The sequence below is a fragment of the Phyllostomus discolor genome, chromosome 4, assembly GCF_004126475.2.
Source record: "Phyllostomus discolor isolate MPI-MPIP mPhyDis1 chromosome 4, mPhyDis1.pri.v3, whole genome shotgun sequence".
Lineage (NCBI taxonomy): Eukaryota > Metazoa > Chordata > Mammalia > Chiroptera > Phyllostomidae > Phyllostomus > Phyllostomus discolor.
The window spans coordinates 53,963,151-53,977,214 of NC_040906.2; the positions used below are offsets into that span (position 1 = coordinate 53,963,151).

Sequence of the window (14,064 nt, forward strand, 5' to 3'; positions counted from 1 at the left end):
CAGACTTCCGCTAGTATAAACAATGCTGCAATAAATAACCATGTCATGGGTCATTTTATACAGGCCACTTTATACATGGATATCAATTCCTGGAAGTTAACACTGCAGATCAAAGGGTCTATGCATTTGTAATGTATTTAGATATTAAAGGATATTCCTTATTAATAATTTCAGCAACTAACACTCACACAAACAAGAGTGCTCATTTCCCAAAGTCTCATCAACAGAGTATATTATCACGCTTCAATTTTATTCGTCTAATATATAAAAAGCAGTATCTCTGTATAATTTAAAATTTGATTCCTCTTCTTATAAGAAACACATTTTTATGTGTTTTAAAAAGCATCTGTATTTCATTTTTACAAAGTCTTTTCAATCTACTGTCCATTTCTTTTCTTGATCTGTACATATTTTCTTTATTGATGAGTAAGATTGCTTTAATTATTCTTTAATTTCTTCAATTAAACCTTTGTATGTACCACCAGCTGCATACTTTGTACCAATGTGCCACCTGTGTTTTATACTTAACTTACGGTGTTTTTTCTTGCAGAAACTTTTTAAAAAACATATTTGGTAACTTCTGACCAAGATGGTGGTATAGGTAGATATACTTTGCCTCCTCGCACAACCAAAAGAAGGACAACAACAAATTAAAAAAAAAAATAACCAGAACAGCCAGAAAATCAAACTTCTTGCTTGTGAAAGTCCTACAAGCAAGGAGTTAAAGAAAAAACACTCATCCAGACAAGTAGGAGGGGTGGAGATGGGCAGCCAAAGCAGAGAGGACTCATGGCAAGGCAGCAGCTAGAGGACTGGGGATGGGGAGGTGGCTGTGGCCTGACATTTGCGTGAGGATAAACCAGGAGGAACAACTAGGGAGCAAGATAACCGTGCAACCCAGGGTTCTGGTGCAGGGAAATAAAGCCTCAAAACCTCTGGCTGTAAATACCAGTGGGGATTGCGGCTGTGGGAGAAACTCCCAGCCTTATAGGAGAGTTCACTGGAGAAACCCACAGGGTCCTAGAATGTACACAAAACCCACCCACCTTTGAATGAGTGCCAGAAGGGCCCAATTTGCTTGTGGGTAGCAGGGAAAGCGACTGAAAGGCAGAGAGCTGAACAAGTGGCATTGTTCCCTCATGTACCCCTCCCCTACAGATAGCACCAAATGCAGTGAAGTGGGTGGCCTCCCCTGGCTAATACCTAAGGCTCTGCCACTTACTATATAACATGCATGCCCAGATAAAGAAATATGGCCCAAATGAAAGAACAAATCAAAGCTCCAAAAATAGAACTAAGAAATGAAGAGATAGCCAACCTATCAGAAGCAGAGTTCAAAACACTGGTAATTAGGATGCTCACAGAAATGGCTGAGTATGGTCACAAAAGAGAGAAAGAAGTGAAAGCTATGCAAAGTGAAATAAAGAAAAATGTACAGGGAATGAATGGAGACAGGAAGGAAACTGGGACTCAAATCAACGATTTGTAGCAAAAGGAAGAAATAAACATTCGACCAGAACAGGATGAAGAAACAAGAATTCAAAAAAATGAGGAGAGGCTTAGGAACCTCCAGAGTAATTTTAAACATTCCAACATCTAAATCATAGGGGTGACAGAAGGAAAAGAGGAAGAGCAAGAAATTAAAAACTTATTTGAAAAAATAATGAAGGATAACTTTCCTAATATGGCAAAGGAAATAGACTTCCAGGAAGTTCAGGAAGCTATCATTTAGAATGGAAGGGCAGATAAAGTGCTTCCCAGATAAGATCAAGTTAAAGGAGCTCATCCTCACCAAGCTCAGACAGTCCCAAAGAAGTTGGAACCAAGGAAGCACACACCAAGGTACATCATAATTACATTACTCAAGATTAAAGATAAGGAGAGAGCCCTGGCTGGTGTGGTTCAGTGCCAGCCTGCAAACCAAAGGGTCATCTGTTCGATTTCCAATCAGGGCACATGCCTGGATTCCAGCCCAGGTCCCCAGGAGCGGGTATGCAAAAGGCAACCACACATTGATGCTTCTCTCACTCTCTCTTTCCCTCCCTTCCCCTCTGTCTAAAAATAAATAAATAAAATCTTTTAAAAAAATGACAGAATCTTAAAAGTGCAAAAGAAAAGGAGAGAGTTACCTACAAAGGAATTCCCATAAGACTGTCAGCTGATTTCTCAAAAGAAAGCTTACAGGCAGGAAGGGGCTGGAAAGAAGTATTCAAAGTCATGAAAAGTAAGGACTTATAGCCAAGATTATTCTATCCAGTAAAGCTATCATTTAGAATGAAAGGGCAGATAAAGTGCTTCCCAGATAAGGTCAAGTTAAAGGAGTTCATCATCACCAAGCCCTTATTGTATGAAGTGATAAAGGGACTTATCTAAGAAAAAGAAGATGATCAAAAATGTGAACAGTAAAATGACAACCAACTCATCACTATCAACAATAGAACCTAAAACAAAAACAAAAACAAACTAAGCAAACAACTAGAATAGGAACAGAATCATAGAAATGAAGATTGCATGGAGATCACATGGTTGTCAGCTGGGAAGGGTAAAAAGGAGGATGGGGAAAAAGGTACAGGGAATAAGAAGCATAAATGCTAGGTACAAAATAGGCAGGGGGAGGTTAAGAATAGTATGGGAAATGGAGAAGCGAAAGAACTTATATATACAACCTATGGACATGAACTAAGGTGGGGGAATGCTGGTGGGAAGGTGGTTGCAGGGTAAAGGTGAATAAAGAGGAAAAAATGGGATAACTGTAATAGCATAATCCATAAAATATAATAAATACATAAATACATAAATACATAAATAAATAAATACATAAATACATAAATAAATAAGTGGGGTGTCAAGAAATTCTTGGCCATCTTTTGCCTTCCACGCCACAATTATTATATTTCAAGCATCCTTTCAGGCATGTTTCTTTTTTTTTTCCCAAGAATAAACACCTTTATTATGGGAAAAAAAAAAACATTTGAATTCATCGATTGTTTCTGTCATACCTTCTGAATCTGAGGTTATAATTAGAAAAGACTTCCCTATTTCAAATGTCCAGAACATTCTCCCACATTTACAATTATGATTCCAATACATTTATAATTTTGCTTTTTGCATTCAATCTTTACTGCATTTGGAATATATCTGGTATGCAGAGGGAGATATGAATCTAACTTTCTTTCCAAATGTCTACCCAGATAGCCCAATACCACTGTTCATCTTTTTTCCCATGAGAAGTTGGATCTACTCTTCCATTGTTTTATTATGTTTGTGCAGGTACATGCAGTGAGGTTACTCAGAAATCCTTATTTATTTTTCTATATGAACTTTAGAATTGGCTTGCCTAGTTTCAATTTTAGTATATGTGCTGCTGAAGTGAGCACTAGCTTGCCAGTTTCAAAATATTAAAAAAATGGTCAAACAAGAAAGTCTGTTGGTATTTTTAATGATATTATACCAAGCTCTTATTTTAATGTAGAGTGAACTGACATCTTTATTCAAATTGCTTTTTGTGTCCTTTAATAGTGTTTGAAATTTCCTCACATACCTTACATATCTTTGTTACACTTCTTCCTGGGAATGTTATCTTTTTTGGTTTCTACAGTAAATAAGGAATTTTCTTATATTTTCTAATGCTTATTGTCTGCATGTATATATGGCTACTAACTTTATGCTAACATTTAATATTGTTCACATTAATTTTCCTGGTATGTAGTCATATGATAGCCTATTACTAAAATGTTAGTTCTATAAACAAAAAGGATTTTTAGTATGTTTTTTCACCAGTATGTAGAATATAGTAGGGAATCAATGCTTCTTGAATGAATAAATATTCTCATAGACATAGCTTATTTGCTTCTTTCTAATTTTTATGCCTTTGTTTTCTTTCTTGTGTCTATTTGCTAATGCAACATAAAACTTAGCACAATGTAAATAAAAGAGTGGTTATAAACATCCCTGTCTGTTCCAGACTTCAGTGGGAATGCCTGTTTTTCATTAAGTGAGAGGCCGGATCTGGGCCTCAAACACAAATTTATTTATCATTAAGATCAATTCAGAAAGATCATAGATAGAGAGCAGGCTGACAGCTCTGGGGGAGGGGGCAGTTAGTGGGTAGAGGGATCAAGCAAAAAAGAAAAAGGGCTCATGGACATGGACAACAGTGTGGTGACTGTGGGGGAGAGTGGTGGATGGAGGTGGAAGAGGGTATAAGGGGGTTAAATGGTAATGAAAAACAATTCAATAAAAATAATTTAAAAAACTAATGATAAATACATTTGTACATCAGGCCCAGATCTGGCTTCTTGCTTAATGAGAAAACTGCCAACATTATGGATAATCATTATCTACTGACTTTGTATACCAAAGAATGCTCTAGAGGTTGTTTGTCATCTTTCTTTTTTTTTTTTTTTTTCATTATGTGGTACTTTTCCAGAAAGGTCTAAATACTTCTTTTTTGAATTGTGACCAAGTGTTATCATTGAGACAACTATTCCGCACCTGAGGACTGGTGGATATTCTTAATTTCCAAAGGAGGCTTAAAGAAAAGGAATGTTTCTTCCTTTTCATTTTTTACTGTCCTTTTATTTATTTATTTATTTTTAATTATATTTTATTGATTATGCTATTATAGTTGTCCTGATTTTTCCTCCTTTGCCTTCCCCTCACTCCCTCAGGCAAACCCCCACCATTGTTCACTTCCATGGGTCATGTGTATACGTTCTTTGGCTACTCTGTTTCCTACACCATACTCTACATCCCCATGGCTATTATGTAACTACCGATTTGTACTTCTAAATCCCCTCACCTCTTCACCCATTCCCCCACACTCCCCTACCATCTGACAACCATCAAAACATTCTCTGTATCCATGATTCTGTCTCTGTTCTTGTTTGCTTAGTTTGTTTTTTAGATTCAATTGTTGATAGGTATGTATTTACTGACATTTTATTCATAGTTTTGATTTTCTTCTTTTTCTTAAATAAGTCCCTTTAACATTTCACATAATAATGGTTTGGTGATGATGAAGTCCGTTAGTTTTTTTCTTGTCTGGGAAGCTCTGTATCTGCTCTTAGATTCTAAATGATAGCTTTGCTGGGTAGAGTAATCTTGGCTGTAGGTAGCTGCTTTTCACGACTTTGAATATTTCTTGCCAATCCCTTCTAGCCTGCAAGGTATCTTTTGAAAAATTGGTTGACAATCAGTCTTATGGGAACCTCCCTGTAGGTAACTAACTTCTGTTCTCTTGCTGCTTTTAAGATTCTTTATCTTTAACCCTTGGCATTTTAATTATGATGTGTTTTGGAATGGGCCTCTTTGCATCCATCTTGTTTGAGAGTCCCTGTAATTCTTGGGCTTGCGTGTTTATGTCCTTCACCAAATTAGGCAAATTTTCTTTTATTATTCTTTCAAATAGATTTCCAATTTCTTGCTTTTTCCCTTTTCCTTCTGGTACCCCTATGATACAAATGTTGGGCCTCTTGAAGTTGTCCCAGAAGCTGCTTTACTATCTTCATTTTTTTGGATTCTTCCTTCTTCTTGCTCTGATTGTTTTTTTGCTTCCTTATGTTCCATATCATTGATTTGGTTCTCATCTTCATCCACTTTACTGTTGTTTCCCTGTAAATTGTTCTTTATTTCAGTTAGTGCATCTTTCGTTTCTACTGGATCTTTTTTTTATGCTGTTGAGGTCCTCCCTAAGTTCCTTAAGCATCCTTCTAACCAGTGTGTTGAACTCTGTATCTGGTAGATTGCTTATCTCTATTTTGTTTAGCTCTTTTTCTGGAGTTTTGATCTGTTCTTTCATCTGGGCATTTTTCTTTGTCTCCTCATTTTGGCAGCCTCCCTGTGTTTATTGCTATGTATTAGGTACAGCTGCTTTAATTCTGTGCCTTTATAGTGTGGCCTAATGTAGTAGGTGTCCTGTAGAGTTCAGTGGCACAGACTCCCCTATCAACCATGCTGGGTTCTTGAGGTTCTTCCTTCGTGTGAGCTGAGTACACCCTCCTCTTGTAGTTGAGCCTTTGTTGCTGTTGGCAGATCAATGAAAGAGATTTACGGGCCACTCAGCTGCAAGGACTGGCTGTGACCACTGACCACCAACCTCTGCCCTCCATGGACAATTAGTTGTGCAGGGGCTATACAACTCCAAAGTGGTCCACTGGGTGCACTGACCCTGGGGTTTCCTGGGCATTGCAGGCCAAGATCAGCTCCCACCTGTGTTTTGCCCGGGACCACCCTGCCTGAACTATAAAGGAATCTGAGATAGCTGCTACTTTCGCTGGGCTTAGAGATTCCCAGGCAAAGCCAAGCTGTGAATCTAGGCTGGTGGCTGGTTGTGCCGGGCCTGGGGCTCACTGAAGCCAGCTGTTGCTTGTTTGAGAGGATTTAGGAAGTTGTGCACCATAATCAAGACCAGCCATGCATATGGGAAAGCATCTTGGGTGGGCCCATAAGTTGGGTGGGGCAAATCTCTGGGCATCTACAAGGCAGGTGAAATAACGTTAGCCAGTTTGATGGAGTCTCAAATATGTCACCAGCTTGCCAGCTCATTGGCTCCATTGGCGCAGGGTTTAGAAAAGGGATAATGGCCTTTGCTCACCTTGATGCCAGACACTTTAGTTTCTTTTTGTATGCCGCTGGTGCCTTTCAAGCTGCTACCCCGCTGATGGAGCTCAGAGGGAGTGAGTCTGAGTAGAAGCGTCTGTGTGTGAGTTCTTTAAGAGGAACTGCTGTGGCTCCATCAGTTTCTTCCATTGACTCAATCTCCGCTGGTTTTTGTAGCCAGAAGTTGTGGGGACTTATTTTCCTGGCACTGGAACCCTGGACTGGGGGGCCTGGTGTGGGGCTAGGACTCTTTGCTCCCAAGATATCCCTCCTGAATTTTCACCCACCACACGTGGGTGTGGGACCAGCCTGTTTTGCATCTGCATCCCTCCTACCAGTCTGCTTGGATGTGGTTTCTTTAATTCCGTAGTTGTCAGACTTCCATTCAGCTCAATTTCTCACAGTTCTGAGTAATGGTTGTTCTATATTCTAGTTGTAATTTTGACATGATTGTGCAAAGAGGCAACCCATGTCTGCCTATGTCACTATCTGACCAGAAGTTCCTTTTCTTCCTTTTTAAGTTGTATAGTCGTTAAATTATAATGTAATTTGAAATTATGATTATTTTTCAAGAAATCTTTTAAACCAGTAGATGCATTAATTATTTTGTTGATGTTTATCTATAGTGATAGCCTTATCCTAAGCAGGCTTGCTGAAAATCTACTGGTGAGGCAAATATAATATGTATCCTGCATATACATTTATAAAATTTTTAGTAAGAGTTCTATATGAAATGATATTTCTTTGGTTTTCTTCAAAGCCTCTATTTTACAAAATGCAGAGTATTTTTCTATGTTACTTTTTAAAATTTAATCATTACTATATATTTTTTGCATTACCATTTAGTCCCCTTATACACCCCTCCCCTCAGTTACTTTTTAGTTAATTATGTGATATAGTTCTTCCAATCACTTCTGTAATGAGGCAAATATTAATATAGTTTTTACATGATATCTACAAAAGAGTTCACTTCATAGAGCAAATACATGAGATAATGTACCCAAAACAGAAAGCAAATGAAAAGGAGATTGCTTATGGAATAAATTTGAGACCTAAGTTCAGTATTTTAGTAAAATGCCAGCTGCTTTGACTGTATTTATTAAAGCCTATAACAATGTGATTTTAAAAAAAAATGTTAGTTGAAATTGAAATCATTTCATGCCACATGGATTTCTGTAATTCATTTGTTGAACTACCACATACTCAGGGTACAAGATGGCAAATACCGTTAAAATGTGCAATAGGAACTACTGGTTTGAATGTGTAAATAGATGCTCTTTCTGAGTCCTGGCAACATCCAGCAAAACTACTGCTTATTCTCCAAAGACTATCAGGATTTCTCTATCCTCAAAAACATGGGAAAGAAAACTAAGTATTTGCCCTGTGACTGAGTTTTCTACAGGAATTTCATTAAAGATTGTTTAATCTTTTGTTGTCTTCCTTCGAAAACAAAGTGTATTTGTCATGTAAAGGAAACAACCTCTCCCTAGTTAGATAATTTTATTCGAGTCAGAATTATGTTAGATTTCAAGATCCATGGAGATGATCATGAACATTTTCTCTTTAGATTACCAGAATTAATATGATAAATTATATAAACATTTTTTAATACTCACCCACGGATATGTTTATTGATTTTAGAGATATAGGAAGGGAGAGAAAGAAAGAGAAACACTGATGCGAGAGAAAAACGTCGATCGGCTCCCATACACTCCACAACTGGGGATGGAACCCCCAACCAAGGGATGTACCTTGACTGGGAATCGAACCCACAAAGTTTTGGTGTATGGGATGATGGTCCAACCAACTAAGCCACTTGACCAGCTAACTAGATTTTTAATACTGAATTCAGAAAAGGAAGGTCTTGCATTCTAGAATAAATCCTATTTGATGATGATAAATAATTCTTTTAATGTACTGCTAAGTTCTGTCTGCTTACTTTTATTTTGGATTTTTCATCAATGTTAATAAGTACAATGGTCTGTAGTCTTATTTTTTGGTGAAATCTTTTTCAGACTTTGGTATTAATGTTTTATTGCTACATAAAAGAATTTGGGTGGTTTTCTTAATATTACATGCTTTGGTATAGCTTAAAATAACATTGGAATTTTCTGCTCTTTAAGAATGTGTTAGATTTTCCTTCTGAGAGCATCTAAGCCTGGTAGTACTTTGCAGTTTAGCTCTTTGATTTATACACACACACACACACACACACACACAAAACCATGTAAATTACAGTTGATAAATTGTATTTTCCTAAATTAATTTCCATTTTATCCATTTTTATTTTTAATTTCCACATTAATAAAATATACCTTTTAAAATTTTCCTCCATGTCTGTGATTATTGAGTATTATGTTAATTATTATATTACAAATTTATTTTTTATCCTCAGCTGAGGATTTTTTTTTAATTTTAGAGAGAAAGGAAGGGGGACAAAAAGGGAGAGGGGGTGAGAGAGGGTACAGAGAGAGAGAAAAACACATCGATGTGAGAGAGAAACAGTGATTGGCTGCCTTCCATATGCGCCCCCACTGGGGATGGAGCCTGCAACCTAGGTGTGTGCCCTGACCAGAGGTCAGACCCACAAACTTCTGGTGTAGAGAATGACACTCCAACCACCTGAGCCACCCAGCCAGGGTTCTTTGTTTTTTCCTTTGTGGGATTATCTGACTTTCTGTAAAAAATTAAACAGATAGGAACTTTTGGATTAATTTTCCATTCTATAGCTCTGCTAACTAAATTTCGGCATTTGTCTATTAACCCTTTTGCTTCTGTCACTTACTTTATGGTTCTTTTTCTGATGTTTAAGTAAGTGGTTAACTCTATTTTTATATATTCATGAGTTTTCACCTGAGCACTGCTTTGGCATAATACTTACATGTGAGGAGTGCTTTCATCATCACTGTTTTCTAAATATTCTGAAGTACCATTACTGAGGAATGAGAAAGCAAGAAGCTTTCTGCTCTCTGATTTCTAGTATTATTAAATTGTGCCTATTTTAAAAATTTATTACAGTTTTATGCATAATAAAAGGTAAAATTTCTTAGATATTTAACAGACTCTTGAAAAAAGTACAGTCCATTTTAGAATAGAGGGTTCTAAATGTATCTCTTATATCACCCTCATTAACTATATCTTATTAGAATTTCTATATTCTGTTTTATATTTTATTCATTTGATCTCCAATAACCCAAAGGTAAATTAAAATTTTTGGCTATTAAATTGTTTCTTTTTTCATTCCTTTTTGTGAGTATATGGATACACTGGTCTTCAATGCATGTATATTTGTAACTATTTTATCTTCATTTTGGATAGTATTTTCTAGCAATAAAAAGCTAACACTTCATTTCATTTAATTCTTCCTGGCCTTAATTCCACTTTTATATAAAAATAGAAACCCTCTTTTCTATTATTTATATCTGCCTACATACCTTTACTCATACTCTTATTTTCACTATTTGTAATTACTTTATCTCAAGCTATCTCTTTTAAGCTCTGTGACCCAAACATGAATTACTTTTATTAGATGAGTCAAACCATTTACATGTATTGATATAATTGATAAGTTTGCTTATAGTTCCTTCAATTATGGTATGCTTTCTGTTTTGACAGTTACATTTTTAAAATGTTAACAAACCAAATATGGTTTGCTTTATTTCCCCTCCTTTTTATGGGTAATATTGTTCTAATGATTATCCATATGCTCATAATACTCCTCTATTTGTTTCCAGTTAATAATAATTTCATATGAACAATGTTTAAAACTAGTATATTTCCTCTCCTCCCCCACCCACATTAGTCAATAATTTCATCTCTCTTACAGTTTATTGTTAAATATGCTTGCACTTCTATGACTTCATTTGGCTGCTTGAACTGATGGGCTTTGACTCCCAGCTACTGAGAGTAGGCCATCAGTGAGTTTATTCCGCCTCCCGCCTTCTTTTCCTTTCCGCTCTCAATTACGGTTGTTTCATTTCTACATCATAAGAGCAAGCAAGGTTTACATCCTGTCCTGCCTGTTCTGTTGTCCTAATCCTCAAATTTCTTCTCTCTAAAGTTGAAATGTATTCTAAACTAACATTCCCAGTCATCTATTGGTTGGCTGCAATTAATGATAATAGTTTCTTCAAAAAAGACTCATGGGAACAATTCCCCCCAATTTTTGCATGTTCAAATCTGTGTTTCACTTTCACACAGTTTAAACAATTAACCTAAATTTAAAATGCTTAGTTCACATTTTCCTTGAAAATATTTAAAATGCTGTTCTGTTGAATATTACTATAGAGAGGATTAAAGTCATGATATTTTTCCCTAAAGTGATATGAATTTTTTGTTTGGCTGATCAAAGAAGAATTCTTTTATTTTTCAAGTCTAATAATTTTAATAATGTAAGTCTTGGTGTTAACCTTCTTGGGTCAATTTTTAAGACATTTTCGTTAACATATTAAAATAATTCTTATTTTAGGATAATTTTCTTGAATTATTATCTTTCAATATTTATTCTACTTTACTTTTTCTTGAGGGATTCAATTATGCAAATGTAGTATCTGCTTGGTCTATACATCTAATTATTTTTGGCTGTTTTTACTGATTTCATTTAAATCAGTTTTATTATTTCTATCCCCTATGTTTCTTGTTGAATTTTCTGCAGTGTCTAGCATTTCCTGTGTTCCTCCTATTTTACTTCATTTCTGTGACAGTTTTGGTACTTTTTTGGAACCTACAATCTCACACTGCATCTCTTTTTTGGACCAACCATTTTTTGCTTTAGGTGCTGCATTTCTTCTTTGTGGTCTCCCTTCAAAGAGTTACTGCTTATCTTTTACAATTTAGGGTAAAATATTTGATCACAATTTTCATCTGCCCTGGGCCTCATTTTTCTAGCAACAATTCTTGGTTCATAAGCACTGCTACACATTCTTCCCCTTGTCTTTGGTGCTATGTGCATTCCTTCCTCATTCCTTCTTCATTCCTTCATTTTTCCTTCATTCCTTCTTCATTCCTTCCTCATTCCTTCTTCATTCCTTTATTTTTTCTTCATTCCTTCTTCATTCCTTCCTTCATTCCTTCATTTCTTCTTCATTACTCATAGCTGAGGGATATGGATTTTCTTGACTAGCTCCTGGTGGTGTGAGGAGCAGAGAGAATGCTGTCGCAGTTTAGTTGCCACCAAGGTAGACTAACTCCTGAAAAAGTGCCATCCATGTGGCTTTCTGTGCACTTCTTCCACCTCCCTGAATTGAAGGGAGTCCACACGACATCTGCCAGCCCTGCTCCCCAGTTCCTGTGCCTACCGGTGCAAACGCTGTGGAGAGAGCTTTGTCTTACCTCCAAGGGCTGTATTTTCTGCTGGCTTTCCTGAAATCTACCCCCACTGGGCCCTCTATCCACACTTCATGCTTTTCACTTCCTGCTACTTGGCGTCTGCTCAACCCCAGCTGCTGTTTCTCAGCTTTTATGTGTATTTTGAAATCTAAAGATATGTTATCTCCCAGTTTGCCAAAAATAAAGATTGGGAGATTTTCCTTCTTTGTGTGTGTATATTTTTAGTATTGTGTTTTTTAATTGTACTTGATAGGATGTTTTTTCCTTTTTAAATATCTCCATGAAAATAAATGAAGAATGCTGACTTATAGAGACAATTTTATACCAGAAATACCTAGGTTAATTTTAGTAATCATAACCAGCACTAAAAAGGGAAAAGGGAATAAAAAGGAAAAATGAGGACAGAAATAAGGGGTAAATGAGAGAGAATAAATCATAGGAAGTTAAATTAAAGCAGAATAACATGCCAAAAGTGGAGTGTGATATGATTTCTTTGCATCATTCAACCTGGTTTCATGGCTGACATATAGTCTATCCTCAATGGCTCAAAAATTGATTTGATTAGAAAAGTGAGGATGTTGGACATGGCAGGAAGATCCCAAAAGTATATAGACACACACACACACACACACACACACACAGGGGTAGGCAAAGGTAGATTTACAGTAAATGAAACACACAGTTTATTCTTGTATTATTATTTATTTATTAATCACTGTATAGTTTATTTATATTTAATTATTGTTGTTATTATTTTGTAATGAAGGCCAGTAATTTGAACACTTACAAGATTGTACCTAAGTTTGCTGTACCTGTGACATTCTTTTGAGTTAATAAAGCTATTCTACTAATCATTACCTGCATATATTTTTCCACGTGAAGAACTTGAAACCTGCGTTTGTCCACCCCTGTACATATCCTTGACCTGGGACCACGGTCAAGGGCAGGATGTTAAATAACCACTCAAACACACATATACACATGTGTACACATGCATGTACACATATGCACATTCCAACTCTCCAAGTGCTACTACTTCTATTCCAGACAACACACTACTTGCTCATATCACAAATAACACTGGAGAACTACAAAGAGTTCCAGGACAAACGGTTACAACTTTTGCTGCATTTATATTTAAAACATGAGGCTTCTGCTTTAATCATGTAAAAACTTCCAAAGGAATCACCTTGGAAGCTAAGAGAATATGATCATTAAAATGAACTACAAACAAGTATGCTCCAGAGCTGTTAACCTGACTACAAAATCCTTTCATTCCTTACAGAGGGAATTTCTCCAGTAACCATAATGAACCCAAGCCAAGGGAAATAAAATGGCCACTGCAGGATTTCTAAAGGGAAGCAGACCATTTGGGTAGAAAACTCAATTTATTATACATTTACATCAGTTCGTAAGGAAAATAAAAATATGTTGTAATCACCTTAAGAAGTGAACCAGATAACTTCCTCCACAACAGCAACTTTAGGAGTAGAAACGTGTTTTACTGCAGTAAATTGACATGGTAAGTGAAAATGCAAGTTTTTTTCTTAATAATACTTTTTTTCCATTAAAAACCATAAAATATGTGTCCCTTAAGGTTATAACCTGGCAATCTAAAACTACCAAAGAGCTTTTCCTAAAATTCCATTCATTCTTCTCTTCTTTCTAGCAGAAATGTAAAAAACAAAAACAAAAACAATAAAAAAAAACCTGGTGCTTTTTCTTTTCCAGGAAAAAATATCATATTTAAAAGCATATAAAAATCGTAGAGAATCTTGGCAGAAACAAAGACCATAAAATAAACAATAATGTTCAAATATCTGAATTAACAGTATTAAGACAAGAGAAATACAAATGGTAAGCAATGCTGATATCAAAAAAAGAATAAAATTTGCTTAACAGTGTCAAATCATATCTTAAAAGCCTGAGTAATTCTCCCAGGAAATTGAAAGAGGGAACCATGTGCTATGCAAACACACAAATTAACCATTTACTATACAAACGCAGGATACTTCTCACAAAACGATACACTTCTGTTTTTTCTACGTTTTGTCCATGCAAAAGTAAGATCAGAGAGATAGGTAAGAGTAAGAATAAGATATTTGGATGCTGTGATTTGCTTTAGTTTCTTGTGGC

The 14,064-nt window shown here is 36.0% G+C and overlaps 1 protein-coding gene across 2 annotated transcripts in view; it reads right to left on the reverse strand.

Annotated features, from left to right (window-relative positions):
* Nucleotides 1-14,064, reverse strand: part of CERS6 (ceramide synthase 6) — a 303,384-nt gene that overhangs the window by 189,296 nt on the left and 100,024 nt on the right. The window lies entirely within an intron of this gene.